The sequence below is a fragment of the Cupressus sempervirens genome, chromosome 1 (genome assembly GCF_028749045.1).
Source record: "Cupressus sempervirens isolate cs-2001-9-10 chromosome 1, ASM2874904v1, whole genome shotgun sequence".
In the NCBI taxonomy this organism is placed as follows: domain Eukaryota; kingdom Viridiplantae; phylum Streptophyta; class Pinopsida; order Cupressales; family Cupressaceae; genus Cupressus; species Cupressus sempervirens.
Window position 1 is genome coordinate 211,490,011 of NC_143118.1, and position 19,077 is coordinate 211,509,087.

The following is a 19,077-nucleotide window of genomic DNA, read 5'->3' on the forward strand; positions in this document are numbered from 1 at the left end:
TGCACCTCTAACTAAAATAATGAGGGGGGATAGAAAATATTTTAAGTGGATTATAGGAGCTAGAAGGAGGTTTAAATTACTGAAGAAGAAGGTGACAAAGCAACTTGACATAGGGAGAACCACCATGCAAGAGTTAAGACAATGGAAGCAAACACAAAAGAGACACCACCAAAGAGAGAGAGAGAGAGAGAGAGAGAGAGAGAGAGAGAGAGAGAGAGAGAGAGAGAGAGAGAGAGAGAGAGAGAGAGATTATTTATAGATTCATGAAAATATCATCATACATGCCTACTTGTAAGGCCTTTTGGGTTATGGTTAGATACAAAATATATTCAAATCCCAAATCTAGCTTCAAGTTTGGATTTCTAGACACATATGCTCTCAAATTCCTATCCTCCTATCATCTATATTTTTCCAAGATGGATGAATAATAATCACTAAAGACTTCACCACAACCCCTACTTATACAAAATTAAGCTAGAAGTTGCCCCAGAATGCTAAGAACTAAATAAACCTAACGTTAAATACTTAGATAGCCACAAGTCAACCTCCAATAGAAATTAAATGTCTAAAAACTAATACTTGAGAAAAATCATGATTTCTCCTAGCCCCAATTGAGTTATAACTTTTTTTTTGAACTAAAAGTAGTACTTTAGGTCCTCTACAAATCCTTAAGGGTGCAAAGGCTCATTCACCAAGGATAGGTGCATATCCATTCCAAAAGTTAAGCATAGAAACTCATCGCACAAATTGTTAGAAATTAATACCCTAGGAGAATTTCCATATCTCCAAACTGATAATGAATTATGACTTGGACCTTTGATAATAGGGATTTCTCTAGGCCCTCTTCAATATCTAAAACTTTCAGCCTCTAACTCATTGTAAAAAATGAGTTACACAACCGACAACAAGCACCTAGAAACTAGAAAAGCATAGCTCCAATAGCAAGGTAAAAACAACTCAAACCTTAACATAATAACCCCAATCTCTTTGCACGCAAAGGAAAAGGTTCCTCAATGTGCCTCCAACACTTGAAAACTCAAAAATTCAAGAAATTACAACTTTAAAAAATTAGTGAAAACTGAAATCATGCAGAATAGCTATGCAACCCAAGATGCTCCTACATCACAACCTATGTTGGCACTTCCTAATTTCAACAAAGTGTTCTAGGTGGATTGCAATGCTAGTGGTAGTACTATTGGGGCTATGTTGAGCCAATAATGTAAGCCTATTGCATATTTTAGTGAAAAATTGAATGATGCAAAGAAGAAGTATTATATTTATGATCAGGAGTTCTATGCAATAGTCTAGGCCTTAAAGAAATGGAGGCATTATTGTTGCCAAAAGAATTTGTTTTGTATACTGATCACTAGGCATTGTAGTACCCAAATAGCCAAGGTAAATTGAACAAGAGACATTTGAAATGGGTAGAGTTCATGCAAAGCTATATATTTGTATTGAAACATAGAAACAAAAGGTCTAATAAGGTTGCAGATGCATTCAGTAGGAGACAGTTGGTGTTGATAGTAATGCAGGTTGAAGTGGTTTGGTTTGGTGAACTCAAGAATCTCTACCCTAAGGATCCTAATTTTGTAGAGGCTTGGAAGGCTTATAAATAACCAATTACTCTAGATAGGAGTAGGTGGCTAGATTACATGATTTGGGATGGTATGTTGTTCAAGGGAAGTCAATTGTGTATTCCAAGGAGTTCATGAGAGAGAACTTGATCAAGTAGAAGCATAGTGGAGGGATGACAGGACACTTTGGTTGAGATAAGAGAATTTCCATTATTAAAAAAACATTATTTTTGACCTCAACTATCATACGATGTGAAGAAGTTTATGTAGAGTTGTCAAGTATGTCAAACAACCAAATGATTCAGTCAAAATACCATACTTTATCAGCCATTGTCTGTTCTATCAAAACCTTAGGAGAACATATGTATGGATTTTGTTCTTGGATTTCCAAGGACATAAAGGGGCAATGACTTAGTATTTGTGGTGGTTGATAGGTTCTCCAAGATGGAATATTTCACTATGTGCCACAAGACTCATGATGTAGTGCATATTGTAAATTTTTTTTTTAGAGAGGTGGTGAGGCTAAATGGTCTCCCAAAAAGTATTGTTTTAGATAGAGGTACTAAATTTTTTGGGTATTTCTAGAGGACTTTGTGGATGAAGTTGAAAACATAATTAAAGTTTAGCTCAATAAATCATCCGTAGATTGATGTACAAATAGAATTAGTAAATAGAAGTTTGGGAAATTTGCTAAGGTGTTTAGTAGGAGATAAGCCAAAGGAATGGGATTTGATTCTAGTAAAAGAAAAATTTGTTTACAATAATTCTATGAATAGGAGTACTAGTATATCACCATTCCAAATTGTGTATGGGAGTAGTCCATGGACTATACAAGATTTGAGGAAGATGGAGCAAGTGGAGAGGACAAGTTTTGAGGAAAAAGACTTTGTTGAACATGTCAAGAACCTACATGAGGGGGTACATGCACATATTTCCAAATGAACCTATAGTATAAGGCTAGAGAAAATCAAAAGAGGAGACATAAGGAGTTCCAATTTTGGGATCTAGTTATGGTATACTTAAGGAAGGAATGATTTCTAGTAGGTATCTACAACAAGCTGAAGATGAAGAAATTTGGCCCATAAAAAATTTTGAAGAATCATGACTCAAGAAAGGCATATGAGGTGGAGTTTCTAGAGGGGATTCACATTTCTCCTATTTTCAATATTGAAGACTTAACATAATATTTTGATGATAGTGTAGATGAGGAGTTGATGCTAGAACCATGTCCAATTCCTACTTCTGAAAAGGAAGACATTGAAGAAATTTTGTATAGTCGTGTGGGCCAAAGTACCAGAAACATGTAGTATGAAGAATACTTGGTGAAGTGGAATGGATGACCAGTAGAAGATTCAACTTGGATATCCATAGTGGAGGTTTCCCATTTGGGTTTCCCTCTAATAGCTATAAACTGATAGGGTCACATTTCAATCTACCCTAGGTGTTTAATGTAGGAACATCTAGTGGTGTAAGGGCAATCCTATATCACCCAAAAATATGCTTATTTTTGGTTTCGATTTGATGTGTTTTCATTTTTGGATACCCATTTGGGTCAAATAGGGATTCCAACTCTCATAGATCCACTATTGGTTTTCTAGTTTTCTAGGTTAGAGTTTTTGAGCAGCTCGGGATATGTGCCAATGTAGAAAATAGCTTATTTTATAAATAAGGCATAATTACAATGAGTTAGAGGGTGTAAGTTGGAGAGATGATTATACTCATAATTTAAGCTTTAAAGTTTAAAAGTTATTGCAATTTTAAGTTTCTTAGAGACCCCCTAAGAGCACTTCATAGTAAAATTTGAGGCACTAAACTACCTTGTATAGGATTGAAAAATGGGAGACAAGCAATGGTTTTCCATAGGGCTATAGAGTGCTTGGAAAGCTTTCCAAAAAAGTAAACAATTTGTCAATCGGAGTCCCAAATCAAAAGTTATGTCTCCCAAAAGTTGGACTACCATTTCTGGATTCTTCTAATTTTACACCGACTTTTGACGAGTTTTCTAGAACCTTCTGCTTTGATAGTAGATTCAAAATTAAATATTACAAAATGTATTCATAACACTAAACCTAATTTGAGTTACTTAAGGATATTTCTATTAATGTAAATGCAGTTTATTATGGAGTTTGGGAGAAGGAACTAGAGGAGAGTTTTCTCTGGAATCAGACAACATTTTAAGCCCCTAGGGCACATCATTGGGTTTGTTTTTGATGTACTAAATGTAATAGCATATCAATTTTGATAATAATATTTTCCTTTTCCTATTTTTTTCATTTTGGTCTTGGATTTTTCCATCATCACTAATCCTCTAAAGTTGTTAGGCTTCCTGATAAGATAATTGAGGTTTCGTACAAATTTTTGGAGAAAGGATATGGGAAGAAAGATATTGAGGAGTGGGGTGAATCAGGATCTTAAACTTTTCACTTCAAAACCATTTTCATAAATCCACATCTAATTAATCTCATATAATATATCTACCATTAAAGTTTTAATGCTAAAACATTAATGAAATACATCACATCCATAAAATATTTGGTTATTCAGAAACATTTCAAGATGAAGGTAAAACTGGGATGGGATGAAATCAACAATTCTTCATTTTTGCAACAATAAATTTAGCCTATTAGGGTTACAATGTTTGATCATGAGATATTATCCACTCTGTTAGTGATCTTCCTAGTTAAAATCTTAAGACACTATTAGGTATCACCTTGTCAAAGGATTTTACACTAACAATGAAGTAATGACTCTATTAGAAAGTTTACATAGGTCTGTTAAGACCACTCTATTAAGAGATTTACCCCATCCCAATTAATGATAACTAATTTAGTATTTGACCCTCAATTTTCTATGTAACCTTATCTTTGGTATCCTCTTTTTTGTACCTTTGATCTAATCTCCTAATCTAATACTTTTTTTTCAGTCATTCACTACTCTAATTTCTCTCTCTGATCTTCTTTCAAACTTAGTATTTTCTTCTTCATTCACATAAGGATACTCTTCCTTCTCCTTCTCTCTACTCACATATATACATGATTCTAGGGTGACAATTGTAAGAATTTGTCTTAGGAAAAATTCATCCAATATGAAAGAATTCAAACACAAGCACAACTGTATACCAAAAAGAGTATGATCAATATATCATAGCATGTCTTGATACATCACTATGTGTTTAGATGAGAGTATACACTAGGAGTGCCTGTATATAAAGGCCTCTAAGATGCATCTAGAATGTCTCTAGAAGGTGCCAAGAGATAAACTTGAAAACTAAGCACACGTCCTCCATTGTGCATGAACTTGCACGTAACAATGAGAGGATAAGCATGACAATGTGTCCCGCATGTGGAGATGTTGTAGACACCATGTGCTGAAATCAAGTGCTTGCTTATGTGTTGTAGACACCATGCCTATAAGGTGTGAACTCCTATGTTGTCAACATGACAACTCACAAGAGTATGCATACTCCTAGGTGACTAATAAATAAATATTAAAATAATACATTAACCTAAGTAAACTTAAGTAAGGGTAAATAGTAAATACTTATTTACACCAACACCCAACCTTAAGTGTAACTTAAGGGAATTCCCTTAAGCTTAAAAAAAACTAGAATGAAATGCATAATGGGTCCCAACTACTAGGTCATGTTAGGTACCCATGTACATAATGTAATGCAATCTCTCATAAAGCGGAGAAAGAGGGAAAACGTCATGGGAAAAACCCTCCCCAAAAAAGAGAGATGAAAAGGGTTGCATGGATGGATGAAGTAATCAAGATCCCCTCATTAAAAAATACATTAAGTATATACAAGAAAGAAATGGGAGGACAAAACCTCTTAAGAGGAAAAAGTCCCCCCCATAAAAGAGAAGAAGAAGGAGACAAGGTAGTCCCCCCCCCCCCCCCCCCTAAATGTAAGGTGCCAACTAGTGAGAAATGCTCTAATGTAGAAGCTGATCCACGATCATTGAATAATATTTCTCCCCTTTGGAAGAAAAAATGGGAAAGGTACTGGTGAGATGCTTCCCTTATGTGTGGAAAGAATCTCAATGATGAAAGGTGTCTTTCAAACTTGTTCAAGTGTCCCTATGTTGATAATAATGGTGGTTCCTTCTGAAACTACTAAGAAGAAGTGTAGATCTAGCAAGGATTGTTATAGAACCTATTTCAAAGAACAATCTATCTCCTTAATTGATAAAGAGACCTCCTACAACTGCTGCACATAAGAATCCACAATCACATCAAGCTGTAAAGATTAATCATGTAGAGAATGAACATGAGGGTCAAAGTGAGCCCTCACAAAAAATTTAGAAGGATCATTCTCATCAAAGAGAAATGGTATATCATCAAAAAAGTCTCCCAAGTCTGCGATGTGTGACTCCACAAAAAAACTTGAAATGTTAGTCAAGAAGTCATTACCTAAGGTTGGAACTAGAAGACAAATTGTACCCTACTATGCTAAAGTACATGAATTGGTCACTGTGGCAATAGATGAAGAATTTGCCTCAAAGAGATGATGAATATCATCAATGGTGTCTCCCACATCTTCATTGTGAGACTCTAGAAATAGACCTGCAATGTCTAGAAGGAAGTCATGGCATGAAGGTAAAGTAGGAAGACATAAAGTTTCCTGCTGCACTAAATCCAAAGCATCTATGGCTGGAACAAGATTAGTAGGAGCAATAGGAGCATCTGGAGGTGTGATCTCACCTAGAGAGGATGAAGCTACAATTTTAGGTACAAGATCTTTTGGGAATGGACGGATATGTGGATCTCCATATGTCTCCCAAAGATAAATTCAAAAAAATATGGATCAAATGACTTAATGTCAATTAGTGAATCCAAAATCTCCATATCCACATATAGAAAGAGAGTACTAGTAATGATGGAAAACGTGTCAACATCGTATGTAAGTCCTCTTGCATATGGTAGTGTATTGTGCTGATTGAGATATTTGATAGCCAATTGACTCCATTCTTGATAGTTGTCTAGTGTCAAGATAATTAAATCTTCCTCTTCCATGATGTACTAATCAATGTAACCCCCAAAGATGCAAAACAAACCAAGGAACCCCCCCCCCCCCCCCCCCCCCAAATTGAAGATTCAATGCTTTGTAGGTGGTGCATGTACAATAGGCCACTCCTTAAAATATACAAGATGAACTTCTAATTTTTTGGTTACAACTGCCTTTTGAGGCCTAAATTTGGAACTAAGCATTGTAGCTCAAATGTACAACAATTTTGAAAAGAAATGAAAAAAATACAATGTAGAAAAGGCCCTATGTTTTGAAAGTGATATTTCTATCCAAACAACCCTATTATCCAAATGCAGATCTAGAAAGTAGATGAAAAATAACACACTTTCAAAAAAATAGAACCTAAAAAGGAGGCCAAATGAGCTCGTATAGAGCATTTCAAGTTGCAAATTGTAGGATTGGATAGGTAAAGTCCCCAAAAGACACAAATTCTAACAAATTCGTGCGCCAAAACTAGAAAAAAATAAAACCAATGAAAATTTTAGGAAATTCTACCCAAAAAAAAAAAAATGGTACCTAATTTAGAGTCTAGATGACTAAGTTATGGCCTCTCAAAGTTGGGCTACCAAATCAAAACTACAAACAGAGAGGGGTTTGGGTAGAAAATTGTAAGCTTAAATTTGATGGTCAAACAACCATTATAGTAGTTTAAAAATGCCAGGAAATGATGGTTAGATGACCGTCAAATTTAACTTCATGTCTAGATGATGTCAGCCAAAAAAGATAGCTACTTGGGTGAAATGGAAAATTTGTACTGTACAATCACATGAGGTGGCACTGACATGGAAGCTTATGTGGACACCTATCATACACTGACATATCTAGGTCTACATGGTAGTCCATGTGACAGAGGGGTTGTCTTGGCCTAAGCTGCTCATTGACAACTAATGGTCTTTTCTGAGTCACTATGGCTAAGCAAGGATTGTAGTCTACATGGACAGAGGTCCATGCCACATGGAAAGGAGTTGATCCTGAAAGGGAAATGTGGCCAAATTGTATGTTGCTCTAGAAACAATAGTAGCACCTTGGAAGTCCAACATGGATGTCTTTCACGAGGCTGGAGATGTGTAGTCTAGCATGAGGTTTAAACTATTGACAAGAGCTAGATGGGCTAGAGGAAATTTTCTAGCAGAGAGAACTATAATGATCGCTTAAAATTTGGCAATACTTGCTAGGAATGGAGAGTGCATGAATCTTCAATGGAAGGACTACATTAGAGATGCAGTGAGCACCAAAAAATTAAAATGTTGCAATGCCAGAAATATGTTTGGCAGATGCCAAGATATTATTGCAAGTGGGCTGAAATTTTTTTTAAATGACATTGAAAAAATGTATATCAGAGTCGGGGGTTTATCAAATGTCAAGAAGAGCAAGGTATCATTGATGGTGTTAGGATTTAATCCCACATTGCCTATGTGAGCGAGCTTGGGAATGTTTAAAAGGCATCGCACTCGGATACTGTTGTCACAAAGGTTTGTACTCACATCCAAAGTTTTTACCTAAGGACAACCTTGTGAAACATGGAAACAACCTCCAAGTTGTGGGACTTGAACTATGAGGTTGAGCCTCTAGAGAAGGCTAGCTTCCTTTACCATTAGGGTGCACCTAACTACTCTTAAAGAGGAAAAGGGAGAAGGAATGCATGAAAATAAAATCTACCTATTCTAACCTAAGTGGGTGATGCACCAAAATAGAGTGTTCAGACCAATCTCTGCCCATACATGCACTATTGAATCATCATGACACAAAAAGATATACACATTCAGACTTGCTTTAATCTAACAGTCACACACAGATCAGAAAACCCAAAATGAATGACACAAGAAAAGAGAATATTCACTTATATATCATTCATAGGCCAAAAGAGATATAGTCATGTAGATTGCAAATCTCTACAAAACACCAATGAGAGGCAAATAGCTCTAACACTTTCACATTAATGGATAAAGGAGCTAAGGTAGAATGGCATACAGTTCAGAGGCAAAGGAAATTTACACTAAACTTATAGAGCAATATTAGAGAAGTCAAAGAAGAGTCAACCTTTACAAACTTTATAGAATTTTCCTTTACAGCTCAGGCATAACTAAGATATTTTATAATTGAAATTACTCTACAACTACTACCATTAAGTCCTACCAAGAACAATCATGTAAATCTCAAGAAAATCTTATCTGAGTACAGATCTAGATGTAATGATATCTGATCTTTTTTGGAATAGGGCCCTGAGAAGACATAAATAGCACCATTAAATTGTCTGACCAAGTAGATGGGTTAGATTAGAGGTGATGGAGTGTTTTCCCATGTTTACTGAGTTCAAAATTTATCTAAGAGTGGTTGGCATTGATCACGAGGATGAGATCACACAACAAAACCTTGATATCCCCTATATCTAGCTTGTGAATCAACAAGATTAGCAGGTCAACCAGATTTTGGCACCAGGATGAGCTATGTGGACCAATGATCTTCTTTTATTTTGCCACTCTGCAAAGTGTCTACATGGTTGACCATATCTTTATACCTGACTATGCCACCTCCTCAAACCCTAATTGCATTGTAACTACCAACGACCGACCTTAACTGCACTACCTTCACTGTTAATCCTTGGCCGGGCCGACTAGGACACATGTCATTTAAGTGCTTCCCTACAATATTTAACTTCCTGGTAACTTCAAAATGTGGGAAAGCCCTGATTGTTGATCTCTACGAGATCAATGACCATGAAGATTCTCCATATACTATGCCTATCTTTCAAAATTTTGGGGCCCACAAAACACTTCAACATCTGACTTAGCCTAACCTGGCCCCAACTGGCATCACTTTGGCATACAATTAGCACCACCTTGGTGACCCACACAAGATATAGGTCCCACAGAGACATGCGACAGCAAGGTGCTTGCCCACATTACTTAAACCCCTTGCATCTTTATCTTGCGAGAAAGTCCCAACCCTCAATCTCATTTGAATCTATGGCAATCAAAGCTTTGCAAGACTACATACGTAACCAACTAGATAGGCTAATGAGATCCCATCTTCATTCCACCTCACTTGACAATCGCCATGGAAGACAAGCTATTTAATTTCCTTCTAAGAAGGGTGGGCCCCATGATGTCACAATAGCCGCGTCTTGCGAAGGTGCATACTCACATCACTTAAAATCCTCACATCTTTATCTTGCAAGAATGCACCAGTCATTGATCTAATCATAGTGGATGGTGGAAGGTGGAGTTGGGAACATGTGAGGTTGTGGGATAGGTGTCACAAAGGAGCATGCCCACAATGTTTAAATTCCTTGCAACTTCATCTTGTGGGCATGTGCTAGCCATTGATCCTGGGAAATTTGACGGTGCTCATAACATGCACTTTTTGCACCTCTATGACTATCCTCTGTGATGTCATATGGATGTATGTCGCTAGGGCACTTGCCTGCATTATTAGAAAGTCTATAAAAATAAAATGCGAGAAATCGGGTGCCAACCAAACTGCTAGCTCACCCTACCACCTTGTCTACCCTCTGCGGCCCACAAGAGAAGATGGACCCATCTACCATGTGGAAAAAAATAACTTCCCTGCATTACATAAAGTTCATGCATTTGGAGAATGTGGGAATGCGCCCATCGTAGATCTGCAGAAGATCTGCCAACGCAGAAAGCATAGGCCAGCAAAAATAATATAGAAAATAAGGAAATACCATAAGGTTTTTCTCATTTTAATTTTTTGATATTTCTATGGAATTAAATAATAAAATAGTGGGAAGTAGCCATTGGGTGAGGCAAGCATTCAAATTCAAATTTTGGTAGGAGGTAAAATGGGTAAAATTCTGGAGACTTAAAGAGGATGCAAGCCTACTATACGTGTGACCAATGGCCTTCTAAATCCATTGGGCTATGAAGTCATAAATTTTTTGGATCTATCCATTGTAAAATCCCTAACCCTACCTCCATGGTAGCAAAACATTGAAAGCTCTATCTTTGCAACTTTCAAAATTTCAAAAAATGGCTGCCTCACAGAGAGACAGCTTGTGCTCGTGCACTTTCTATAAAATAGGAACTACAAGAAGAAAAAAAAAGCTGCATATGTACATGAAACTTCAAACCTTATTAGAGACATGGCTTGATATGGATCCCATTGACTAGGATAGGTAAAATTTGACCACCAGGCTTGCTTAATTGAAAAGCATTGGCCTGCTTGCAATCCACAATCAGATAGGGACCACTCCATAGTGGATCAAATTTTGAGTGTCTAATAGGTTTTTCCCTATCTGCATCCCATTTCAAAACCAAGTCACCTTCTATAAAGGTTCTGACCCTAGCCTTCTTGTCAAAACTTTTTTTACCTGTTGTTGATGTGTTTATGGCATCTGCATGGCCTGACCTCTTTTTTCTTCTAGCTCCATCAGCTCTGCCATTCTTATTGTCATGGCATCATCTTCAATTAGCTCTAGTTGATGAGCTAACTCTAGGGATGGGAATTCTAATGAAATTGAAAGCCTTGCCTCTCTGCCATATACCAACATAAATGGTGAATTTCTTATTGACCTCTTAGGGGTTATTCTATTAGCCCATAGTGTAGTCCTTAACCTTTGATGCCAACAGCTCTAGTTATCCTCTATATTTCTTTTCATAATCCTAATCAGGCTTTTGTTAGAGGACTCAGCCAAACCATTGCCCTGAGGATAGTAGTTTGAGGATGTGCTCAAGTAGATATTATGATCAATTGCCCATGCACAAATCTGAGCTCCAACAAAAGATTTTGCATTATCTGAAATGATAGTTGAAGAGGCACCAAACCTAGTAACAATTCTATCAAGGAACTCAACAACTAAAGATTATGTGGCATCCTTCAATGCAACTACCTCTGTCCATGTAGTGAAGTAGTCTGTAGTAGCTAAAATCCATTTGTGACTAGCACTAGAAGGAGGATTGATAGGGCCTATGAAATCCAATCCCCATTGAGCAAAAGGCTGGTCCACCTGAATGGGATGAAGAGGAAGAGCTACAAGGCTTTGCTTGCTAGAAAAGAATGCACATTTTTCACACCTTCTCACATACCAATGACAATGATGGAATAGGTATGGCAAGTAGTAACTAGCTCTCATGACCTTCATTGCAGTTGTCCTTGCTAAGACGTCACCACCATCAGGACCATCATGAAGATCTTTGATCATTTTTTTAGCCCGTCCCTTGTTAATGCACCTTAATAGGGCTCTATTAAAATCTATCCTAAAAAGGATACCATCAACTATGGCATAAGGGATTGAATGTAATCTATATTGTCTTCTTTTAGTTCTATCTAACCCTTGAGGATATCCATTGCCTAATAAGAAATTCTTCATATCATCCATCCAGTTCCTTAGGCCATTACTTCTAGCTTTCTGTTGCTCTATTAGTATAATGACAACTTCCTCATCTGATTCTTGAGATGATATCATTTTTTTACACAACCCTTTCCCTCTTACCAACTTGGTGATCTAGATGTCAACATCATATTCCATTACTTTAGTAACCCAGCTAGCCCTTTTCTCACTAATATCTTTGCTCAAAATAAAATCCTTTACACTAGCATGGGGTACTAACAAATGGACCTTATTATGAGACAGGAGGTGTCTAAATTTCTTTAAAGCTCTGATGACTACAAGGGCTTACTTCTCAACATAGCTATATTTTTCTTCATACTCTTTGAGCCCTTCACTCAAGAAGGCTATGGGCTACTCTTCATCTTTGTCATTTGTTTGAGTCAAGATAGCAGAAATACTTGACTCACCACCCAGGGTATAAAGGATAAAATCCTTTTCAAAGTTTGGATTAATGAGAGTAGGGGCTGAGGCTATGGCTACCTTGATCTCTTCAAAACTTTCCTTCCCTTCCTTGGTCCATGCAGAAACCATACTTTTCTTGAGCATAGCTATAAGGGGTTTTAACATGGTAGCAAGATTAGGGATAAATCTTCTCACAAAATTTATCCTACCAAGGAAACTTTGCAATCCTTTCTTATGTTTAGGAAGAGGGCTCAAGCAAGTATTTCTTTTGTTCTTTCTGGATCAATGGTTAAACCATCCTCAGATATAATGTGTCCTAATAATTTTTCTTGATTGGTGGCAAAGACACACTTGCTCGAGTTAAGGTATACCCCAAACTCTCTACACCTTGAGAACACCTATCTTAAATGATCAAAATGATCTTCTACACTCTTTGAATATACTATGATATCATCAAGGTAAACTAATACAAACTTCTTAATCATGCTTTTGAAGGCCATCTCCATTGCTTTCTGAAATGTAGCACCTACATTGCTTAGCCCAAATGGCATCTTACAATAAGCATAGGTACCCCATTTGGTGGTAAATGCAATCTTGTACCTATCAGAATATTTGACCAACAATGATTGTAGCCAAAAATTCCATCAAAGAATGAAAACCTCCTTGAACCAATGACCTTAGAAAAAATCTTCTCCATGGAAGGGAGAGGATGGTGATCTTTAAGGGAAGCTTGATTAAGGTCCCTGAAATCCACACACAATCTAATTTCTCCATTCTTCTTCCTAACAGGGACAAGATTTTCTACCCATGACAAGTACTTGATGGGGAAAATTATATTGGCCTCAATCAATTTTGATAGCTCTTTTCTCATTAAGAGTTCAATTTTGGGATTCACTGGCCTCTTTTTTTGTCTTACTAGTTTGACATTATCAATTAAATCTTTGGTATGATGAAACAACCTTGGGTCAATACCATTTAAATCATCATACGTCTAGGAAAATACATCATTAAATTCTTGACATAGATGAATAAAACTTTTCTTCTCAGTCTTAGAACATACCTTCCCCATGTTTAAGAATTTTCCATCATCAATCATGACTAGAGTGTGATCATCTTGGTCAGTAGCTAAGTTCATGAATTTTCCTCTTGCTTGGTCGTCAGGATTGAAAACACTCTCTAAGGTAATGAGACCTTTAGGGAATTTTTTGGAACTTAGGTTAATGATTTGATCACCATACTGATCCTGTAGTCTTGACTAGTTTCTATCTAAAATTTTTGCTTCATTTTACAAGAAGCTCACAATTTGTTCATCATATTCAAACACTTGCCAATGGATGTTATTGTCAAGGATGGTAGGCCTTACTACCATCATAATTTGTTGCTTCCTCTTCTCCTCAAGATTCCTTGGCACATCATAATATGCACCTATTGCTGCAAGTCTATTAACATGTCTATATTCTCTTCTAGGGATGCTTTGGATATTAAATGCATTGAAACCTTCAAGAAAATCCCATACCCTATGTTTATAAGACTTGAGAAAACCATTCTTGGTGATATTCTAATTTCTCACTTGATTAACCACCAACCCACTATCTCCATATACACTTAAGGTTTGAATTCCTCTCCTTTGGGCAGGTAGGAGACCCTAAATCAAGGATTCATAATTGGCCACATGATTAGTGCAACTGAACTGAAGCCTAAAGGAGAAGTAGTACCTTACTTGTGAAGGAGAAATCAACATCACTCCAACCCCTTATCCATTCTTATTCCTTGAGCCATCAAAGTACATGCTCCATATCCCACTCATATCTTCTTTAGTCTCCACAAGATTGGGAACTAGAGCATCCCTCTCTAATATACAATATGTAATGAGGCCTATCTCAAGGGTTTCTAACATAGGATCAAATTAATATGCTTTAGCCCATTCATATAATTTAGAAAATTAGGTATCTCTGCTAGGGAAGTAGTGGGCTCATTCACTATATCATTCTCATCCATTTCTAGGATAGTGCAATTCATGTTGATGAGATTAGGGGTGTAGGGTTTAGTATGATGGAGGGCTAGAGACTTTTCTCTAATTGAAGCTTTGGCCCCATATCTGGTCCTAAAAAACATATATGACCAATTAGAAGATATGTAACCACCTATTTGGGTAGTGAAATCTCTTGACAGACAGATAACAAAATGTGGCTTGACTTTAGCAACAGATATATCTTGAGTTATAATACAACTAGGACTTGCATGTAGAGCCATTTCCATATTCCTAAGGATCCCTATAGTCTTGACAATACTACCATCCAAGTTTAACACATCCTTAACAATGGGTTCATATTTCATTCCCAAAGCATCAGCAACACACCTAGACATCACTAAACTACTAGCCCCTGAATCAATCATGCAATTGTGGATTAGTTTATCCCCTATAATTAAAGAAACATAAAATGGAGGGGGTCTAACCTTTTTACTTGTTTCTTCCTTCCTTGATGGTTGTACTAGGCTTGTGGCACTTTTCATGCCAGGTAGCTGATCCTTTTGTTCAATACTTTCCAATTCTTGCTGCAGCAACCTCTTTTGCATAGTTATAGTAGCAATAACATCCCACATGGAAATATTCAAATTTGTCTTCTTCATTTTTTCTACCACACTAAATGGTCCAGGAGGTGCTTTGGTAGAAGCCTTAGGAGTTGCATTTGTAGGAGGTTGAGGTGGAACAACTTGAGGATCATCCACATCCTTCTTGCCATTATTTTGCCACTACTATTGAAAGATATTTGATTGATCATTTGTTGATTGATCATGGGGTATTGCATTTGAAGTTGAGGTCTGATTGGGAGGAGGAGGGGTAGCATCTTCAATAGCTCTTCTTTTGCTCCTAGTATTGTGAGCAATGGAATCCTAGTTTACATTACAATGTTCCTCCACTTGATGATTCATAAAGGAGCAATCTCCTTGTCCTTGCATATATGAGGCCTCTTTAAATTGGTCCTCCTTGTATGATTGTCCTGTTGTAGGCCCTTGGATGGTCAAAGCCAAATAAGATTCAGCCTTCTGACACATACAACAAGCATAGAAGTAGTTATAGGAGGGACAAAAATATTGATCTTGGGCCATGTTGTTTTGAGGGAATATGGCCCTACTTTGGTTTACATTTGAGATTGAAACATGACTACTCTGCCTATTCTGGTCAAAAGAATTGTTCCCATAATTATGATTTGGAGGCCTACCACTGTTCATAGTTTGATGTTGTAATGGATGAGCCTTACTACCTTGAGCTTGTTGTCTTTCTAAAGTCACCACCTTATTACTCATTTTCAGCATCACAAAGAAACTATCCTCCAACTTCTTCTCTTGGCGCTGCAATCTCTTATTTATTTTTCAACATCATAGATTTCATCATCTCCTTGATTTCATCTATTCCAATTGAAGATGTGGAAGCTTGAGGGACTAGAGCAAGGGATTGTGATGTGGAATTTGTGGGAAGAGGAGCCATTTTTGGTTGGTGCTTCAGAATATCAGGGAAGAAGGGCATAGGAGGCCTTGGAGCTAGCTTACCTCCTTGTATTAGGATATTTTCTGACTTTATTGCTATATCATAAGCATTAGGCAAGGTATCTCCTCCCATAGTTTGGATTATAGTGGCAATGTCACTTTTAAAAGCTCTGAGGTAATGCAAGAAGGTGTTGGTGTTTGAAAATGTTACCCATTTCTAATTACCCTGATGAGAACAAAATGCATCTAGGGGCATCTAACTCCCATTATCAACACATCCATTCAGACATCAGGCCAACTATAAGGCTATACTCCTTCTGCACTTCAAGCTCTACAAAACCTAGGTGGGTGAACCTATAGATTCCTTATATGGTACCAGTTGTCAAAGCATACACTAAATCTAATAAGAAGTAGATAAAGCCCTTATTTCTCCTATTAACTCATGAAATAACATCAATCTACAGTAGCTAAATGCAGATCTAGGAATTTTAGAAGCTGAGTGAGGGCATTTTATTATAGCTCTTCAACATGAAAGGGAAAAGCGTTTGATTAATGATGTTGAGTATCAACAAATCCTCAAACATGCAGCAATATAACAAGTGATCTTAAAACTGATCAGTGCCTGATCCATTGGGAAAATCCATGAATTGAAAACATACATCTATGACATCAGGACATATTTTATATACCTAGACATCAGATCTATCTATTCACCTTGTGATTCAGACATCTGTGTTCATTTAGATCTCATTCTCACAAAATATCCTTCTCAACATAACTAGTAACCATGTCAAACACATTAAGCATTTACTTGGCACTTTGTTCCAACAGTAAAATATACTAGACATACAACCTTAAGGGGAAGAAAATTGATCTCAGCTCTTCGTTCTAGGACCACATAAGACTGCAGATTACTTAGACAGGAGATGAGAACCAGAATGAAACTAATGAAATGATTGCTCATATGTATTCATTTCCTTGAAACAATACAATCAAATGCATGAAATTAAAACATGAAACAACCTAATGTATCAGAACTATCTGTATTACCTGCACTACTGCTGTTCACATGAGAGAAATTGCTGAAGAATGGAGGTGGAATCACAATTCTGGATCCAAAGAAATGGTCTCACAGAATGACTGCCAATTCTCTACCAACAGTGGTCTCACAGTAACCAAAAAATTGGAACCCTTCAAAATGGAAAAAATAAAGAAAAATATAGGATAGATGAATTCTCGGATTGAAACTGAAGATGACAAGTGTCCACTTGGAATCCCATCTTGTGCAACTAAAAACATCTTTCATCTTTTACCCATCTGATCTGATTTTCTGTTTCATCATTATACTCTAACTAATTGGAAAATATCTTTGTTCAAATGATGAAAACCTTTTATGCATCTAAAATATTTGAAACCTTATGCAATTCTGGTGAAATTGTAAGTTTTTACTGATTTTAATGTGACCAATTCAACCCCAACTGCATTTTTACCATCTTTAATCCATATTTAGCTCATTACCATGCTAGAAATCAAAATTGAATATTGACACCTAAATTCGATTGCAATCTGGAATTCTAAAAGAAAACCTCTTGTAGCTTAAACCAGATACTACATGTGCAAAAACTAACCTTGGAATCAAAAAATTTAGATTCTCTCGATTTCGGTGATATATAACATCGCCTATCTGGCCTTTAGGAAACCCCTTGATTCTCATTTTGAAAAATGCCTCCCCTAGCTATAAAACCTTGTTTGCATTCCTTTGAAATTTAAATTTCAAAAAATTTAAATTTATCTAAAGTAAAAACTTTATGCTAAATGTCCCCTTTTGCAAATTTTTCTTTTAAAAAGAAAATTTGAACATACCCACTTGAAAAAACAATAAAAAATATATATTTTATCATTTTCAAACTTTTACCCTTGCCCTTCAAATTTGGGGTCAACCCATGGTTGACTGAGCCTCTCTGCCATGTGGCAATTTTTGATTAGTTAACCTCTGATGCTAGACTACCTTGTCATCACCTTGTCTATAGTGCCACGTCAGCGCCATAGGGACCTAGTGCCACATGGCACTAAGGCGCATCCCCACATTATTTAACTACCTCGCAACTTTTTTTGCGAGGATGTGCATGCTGTCGGATCAATCCACCTGTCAACATCTGCAGTGATCTATAGTTTTGGCACCACATAAGTGTGCTTGTACTCTAGTTTAAAATTTTTCAATGGTTTCAAATTTGGCGTCATCTATCTGACCACGGACCACACCCTCTAACCTACATCTTCTCAGAAGCCCTTGCCTTCAATTCACAATGCAATGTGACTGCTTTGGTATTTAAAATTTTTAAAAGCTTTCCTCCTGTCAAATGTGGGATATTAGCTTTTATTGTTCTTGGTTGTCCTACGATTTTCATCTTTTAAAACAAAATGCCTTCTTTACTTGTTGCGTTGACTACCCATCTTTAGATGAGGTGCCCCTATTTTAACCTAGTGGATACTCTTCTTTTAAAACGTTGGCAGCTTTGTCTTCACTGTGACTCTTTCCTCTTAATATGCTAATTTTATCTCCTCTAGTGGCATGTGAACTTCAAACGCTATGAGCTCCTTTCCTGGCAAATGCTATAAGGCATGGACTACATTTTATTCAACAATACGTTTGACCTGTAGGTTCTATTGTTAAACACTGCCCCCTATTCTTCAATATGCCACCTCCAAATGCTCTTGTCGGCTGCTCAAAATTTCCTATTTTTTGTCACCCTTGTCTCCATTCTAGCGTGGAAACATCCTTTATACTACATGTTGCATGGGCAGTTTGTTAAGAGGCGTGAGTTGTTGTCCATGGACGTGGGCTCTTTGTTATTAACTGGAGTCCCTCACACCTTCTGCCTGCATCTTACTTGGTGTTAGGTCACTCTATTTTTCCTTTCGTAGGGTGACTTTTGTTTGGGCGTGGTTGCTTGCATACAACCTTTGTGGTTTTATGTGCCTTTCAATGGCAATAACGTATTTTGGCACTCATTTTGAAAAGACTAATACAGACATCTGCACATAATTCTTTACTCTTATTTGCACTCATCTGTTCAACATCCTTGTTGATATTATTACTTTCTTTACTATTTTTCACTTCCCCCCAATTTCTCTCTCGATTCTTGTGCCGATTCATGTAATCCCGTAACCAAAACAATCCACCCCTCAATAGATCTCTGTGGGCCAAAACCACCATCAGGATCAAGAGA